At 42.2% G+C, this 5,608-nt stretch overlaps 1 pseudogene; it reads right to left on the reverse strand.

Annotated features, from left to right (window-relative positions):
* Positions 1 to 1,437: 1,437 nt before the first annotated feature.
* Positions 1,438 to 3,688, reverse strand: LOC110127475 (splicing factor 45 pseudogene; annotated as a pseudogene).
* Positions 3,689 to 5,608: the final 1,920 nt, after the last annotated feature.

Below are 5,608 nucleotides of genomic sequence, written 5' to 3' on the forward strand. Positions count from 1 at the left end.
ACTTCCAGATATTCACGCTGAATTTAGAAAAGGCAGAGGAGCCAGAGATTAAATTGCCAACATTCACTGGATCATAGAAAAAGCAAGAGAATTCCAGAAAAAATATCTACTTCTACTTCATTGACTATGATAAAGCCTTTGACTATGTGGGTCACAACAAACTGTGGAAAATTCTTGAAGAGATGAGAATACCAGACCACCTTACCTGCCTCCTGAGAAACCTGTATGCAGGTCAAGAAGCAACAGTTAGAACCAGACATAGAACAATGGACTGGTTCAAAATTGGGAAAGGAGTACGTCAAGGCTGTATACTATCACCCTGCTTATTTAATTTATATTCAGAGTACTTCATGCAAAATGCTGGGCTGGATGAAGCACAAGTTGGAATCAAGATTGCAGGGAGAAATATCAATAACCTCAGATATGCAGATGACACCACCCTTATGCAAAAAGCAAAGAGGAACTACAGAGCCTCTTGATGAAAGTGAAAGAGAAGAGTGAAAAAGCTGTCTTAAAACTCAGAGTTCAAAAAATGAAGATCATATCCTCTGGTTCCATCACTTCACAACAAATAGATGAGGAAACAATGGGAACAGTGAGAGACTTTATTTTCTTGGGTTCCAGAATCACTGAAGATACTGACTGCAGCCATTAAATTAAAAGACGCTTATTCCTTAGACAAACATATTAAAAACCTAGACAACAAACCTAGACAAACCTAGACAACATATTAAAAAACAGAGACCTTTGCTGACAAAGGTCTGTATAGTCAAAGCTATGGTTTTTCCAATCATGTATGGATGTGAGAGTTGGACCATAAAGAAGGCTGTGCACCCAGTGGATTGATGCTTTTGAACTGTGGTGTTGGAGAAGACACTTGAGAGTCTGTTGGACTGCAAGGAGATCCAACCAGTCAATTCTAAAGGAAATCAGTCCTGAATATTCATTGGAAGGACTGATGTTGAAGCTGAAACTCCAATACTTTGGCCACCTGATGTGAAGGACTGACTCATTGGAAAAGACCCTGATGCTGGGAAAAACTGAGGGCAGGAGGAGAAGGGGACGACAGAGGATGAGATGTTTTGATGGCATCACCGACTCAATGGACATGAGTTTGAGCAAGCACTGGGAGATGAAGGACAGTGATGCCTGGCATGCTGCAGTCCGTGCGGTTTCATAGAGTCAGGCACGACTGAGTGACTGAGCAACAACTACAAGCACACTCCCAAAAAAAGGTTAAAAACAAAAACCTCAAAAACAGCTAAATTCTCTTACTGTCTTTGTACCTGGTACCATTTTTTAAAAATTAGCTTCTCAATCATCATCTGGAAAGAAAACAGTCTAGAATATCTTCATTTAAAACAGATCTGATAAAGAATGGTCACTACTAATTATCATAAGGATTGCTGGAGATGACTCAGCCTCTAGTTTTTAAAATCAAACTTGTTCTGCCAAATCTAAGACCCTGAATTTATCCATATTAAACATGCTTTGACCACCTGGCCACCAAAATTCTTCCCATTCAGATCAACAAGAGCTTTAACTGCTGCCTCAACCCTGTCGAATTCTGAATATGTTCATACTGCTTCATCAACAGGGCCATCAGGAATTTCAGATATCACACATTTTCCAACTTTGCCATATTTTTCACACTCTTCCTTGGTTTCAACTTCCAAGTCTTTATCCACCTCTCCTGCACCAATCCTGTTCCTGAGTCGGATCACTTTGGTAGGACACAAGTATTTTAGCTGCTGCTGCTGCTGCTGCTGCTGCTAAGTCGCTTCAGTCTTGTCCGACTCTGTGCGACCCCATAGACAGCAGCCCACCAGGCTCCCCCATCCCTGGGATTCTCCAGGCAAGTGTTTTAGCTAGCGGATTTCAATTCAACTTCTTGGCTGCCTCTTTCTCAGTGGCTTGGCCCACGATGATTGCCGCCCCACTTGCTAGTCTTCTCCAGCGATGGCGCTGTGCTCAGACCCTGCTCTTGCTTCCGGATACACTGGCCTTCCCAGAAGTCTTACTTCTGCATGAATTTATGTACTACCCTGCCCCCGACCTTGGCGAGGAAAGAGTTGCCAAGACTGATCGTCAGGGATCGCAGTCTGTCTTGTTCCTTGCACACTGTGGGAGGGGTAGAAACTGTGGAAGACTGTGAACGAGGTGGTGAATCCTCTTCATAAGGGAAGTCTTGGGGTAACTCTGTCCTTCTCCACAAGAGACATGGCGGGGTGTGATGGCGGCTCTGGCCTTACTTCTTTTCTTCCTCTCTCACTCATAATCTACATCGTCAACAGAATCTGGATCTGGTGCACCTGGAAAACCCACTACCTTCATGTCTATTTATGCCTCTTTTCTCTCTCTTCTGTTTCCTTCTGTCTTTCTGGCTCCTGCTGTCTCTGTTGTTCTTCTCTTTGATGCTTCACTACTTTCTTATAATTGTTAGGAAACATGGGATCCTATACATCAGCTAAGGGGATCAAAACTTATCCTGCAGAAAACCGGCTGGGAACAGGGTCCTTGATGCCCATGGTCACGTGTGGTGGGGGGAGGGTCCACGATCTGTTGCTCATGAAAAGCCACTTCGATTCAGGTCGATTGCTGGAGCAACGATTGTACTTTGTTTTGTCCTCTGGCTCTTGGTTTGAGTGAGGGCTGCCTTCTTCACCTGGTGCTGAGAATGCAGAAGTTTGAAGTATTTGGACCAGCATCCTGTTTTTGAGTCACTAGTCCCAACTAGCGGTTGCCGTACAGGGCCATCTTCTCAGTTCAATGCAACCAAGCCTGGCGGATGCTTCTGGTACCACGGGTGTGCACAAGGCCCAACACGCTGCATTGTGGCTGGGCTCGCCAATCATTGTCAGCCCTCAATGGCCTGACCCCTCTGGAGGCCATCTCTTTGGTTTTTTATACACTGTCTAGGTTTATCATGGGCTTCCCTGGTAGCTCAGATGGTAAAGCCTCTGCCTACAATGCAGGAGACCCGGGTTCGATCCTTGGGTCAGGAGGATCCCCTGGAGAAGGAAATGGCAACCCACTCCAGTATTCTTGCCTGGAAAATCCCATGGACTGAGGATCCTGGTAGGCTACAGTCCATGGAGTAGCAAAGAGTTGGACACAACTGAGCGACTTCACTCACTTCACTTAGATTTATCATAACTTTCCTTCCAAGGAGCAAGTGTCCTTTAATTTCATGGCTGCAGTCACTGTCCATAGTGATTTTGGAGCAGGAGAAAATAAAATCTGTCACAGCTTCCACTTTCCCCCCTTCAATTTGCTGTGAAGTGATGGGACCAGATGCCATGATCTTAGTTTTTAGAATGTTGAGTTTTAAGCCAGGTTTTTCACTTTCCTCTTTCATCCTCATCAAGAGGCTCTTTAGTTCCTCTTTACTTTCTGCCATTAGAGTTCCCTAATGGCGCAGTCAGTAAAGCATCTGCCTGAAATGCAGAAGACCTGGGTTAGATCCTTGGGTCAGGAAGATCACCTGGAGAAGGAAATGGCAACCCACTCCAGTATTCTTGCCTGGGAAATCCCAAGGAGAGAAGAGCCTGGAGGGCTACAGTCCCTGGGGTTACAACAGTCAGACTCAACCGAGTGACTTAACTACATCTGCACATCCGGGGTTGTTGATATTTCTCCCGGCAATCTTGGTTTCAGCTTGTGATTCCTCCAGCCTGGGATTTTGCATGATGCACTCTGAATATAAGTTAAATAAGCAGGGTGACAATATACAGCCACTTCATACTCCTTTCCCAATTTTGAACCAGTCATTTGTTCCATTTCCAGTTTTAACTGTTGTTTCTTGACCTGCTTACAGATTTTTCAGGAGACAAGGAAGGTGGTTTGGTATTCCCATCTCTAAGAATTTTCCAGTTTGCTGTGATCCACAGAGTGAAAGACTTTAGTCAGTGAAGCAGAAGTAAATGCTTTTTTTCCCCCTGAAATTCCATTGCTTTCTCTATAATCCAACAAATGTTGGCAATTTGATCTTAGGTTCCTCTCACTTTTCTAAACCCAGCTTTAAAGTGAATCTGTTATATATTCACATATATCTACTCTTTTAAAAAAATATTTTCCTACTGAGTAGAGTTCCTTGTGCTATACAGCAGGTCCTTATTAGTTATTTAGTTTTATGTATTGGGCTTCTCTAGTAGCTCAGATGGTAAAGAATCTGCCTGCAATGTAGGAGACCTGGGTTTGACCCCTGGGTTGGGAAGATTCCCTGGAGAAAGGAATGGCTACCCACTCTGGTATTGTTGCCTAGAGAATTCCATGGACAGAGGAACCTAGCAGGCTACAGTCCATGGGGTCACAAAGAGTCAGATGAGACTAAGGAACTTTCACACACACACACATATATTTAATATATATTTATATTTATATATAGTAGTGTATGTCAACCCCAATCTTCCAATTTGCCCCTCCTCCTCTATAACCCCTGGTAACCATAAGTTTATTTTCTACATCTGTAACTCCATTTCTGTTTTGAAATTAGTTCATTTGTAACCTTTTTTAAGATTCCACATATAAGCATTATTATGTGATATTTGTCTTTGTCTGACTTACTTCACTCTGTATGACAATCTCTAGGTCCATCTGTGTTGCTGTAAATAGCATTATTTCATCCTTTTTTATGACTGAGTAATATTGCATTGTATGTGTGTACCACATATTCTTATCCATTCCCCTGTTGATGAACATTTAGGTTGTTTACATGTCCTGACTATTGCAAACAGTGCTGCAATAAACATTATGGTGCATGTATCTTTTTACATTATGGTTTTCTCCAGATATATCCCTGAGTGAGATTGTTGTATCATTTTTAGTTTCTAAGGAATCTCCATACTGTTTTCCATAGTGACTATACCAGTTTAGATTCCCACCAACATGTCCCCTTTCCTCCAAACATTCTCCAGCAGTTATTGTTTGTAGATTCTTAATGATATTCATTCTGAACAATGTGAGGTGATACCTCATTATAGATTTGATATGCATTTCTTGGATACTTGCTTTTGAAGATCACGTATGAACCCTGACTACCTTGAAACTGCCATACTAGAGAGATAGGAAGAACTCTGGTTAGCAGCCCCAGCTGAATCTCAGTCAATAGTTATAACAAACTACAAGCCAGGCATGAGAGCCTGCTTTAACAGCTCACCCAGGTATTAATAACAGCAGACCCAGGTGACATCTATTACAACTGTATTTGTGAATATAAATACAGCTAGAATAGTCCTCAATATTTCAAGGGATGACTTCTAGTTAAAGCTCATTGGAATGAAGTACATATAACTTGAGGGAGAAGAATATACAGAGAAAGTTAAATGTAGTTGTATTTTATAGAAGAAAAGTTTGGAATCTTGTATACTTTTCTCTAAGCATCTTCTTCAATAAAGGCATGCTATAATATTTCCTGTGTTTGGTGCAACTCCTTTCTTCTCTCTGATCTTCTCATAGAGGAAACACTTGAGTTTCCTCTCCCACAGTACTCCCTATCCATTTTGACTTATATATTCTGACCTCCATTCAAAGCACCATTCCTTCTGTCTGAACTGGCATGATTGGCTTCTGGAAATAAAAATAAGTGAAAGAAGAAAGTGAACATCCT

The sequence above is a fragment of the Odocoileus virginianus genome, chromosome 9 (assembly GCF_023699985.2).
Source record: "Odocoileus virginianus isolate 20LAN1187 ecotype Illinois chromosome 9, Ovbor_1.2, whole genome shotgun sequence".
NCBI classification, from domain to species: Eukaryota; Metazoa; Chordata; class Mammalia; order Artiodactyla; family Cervidae; genus Odocoileus; species Odocoileus virginianus.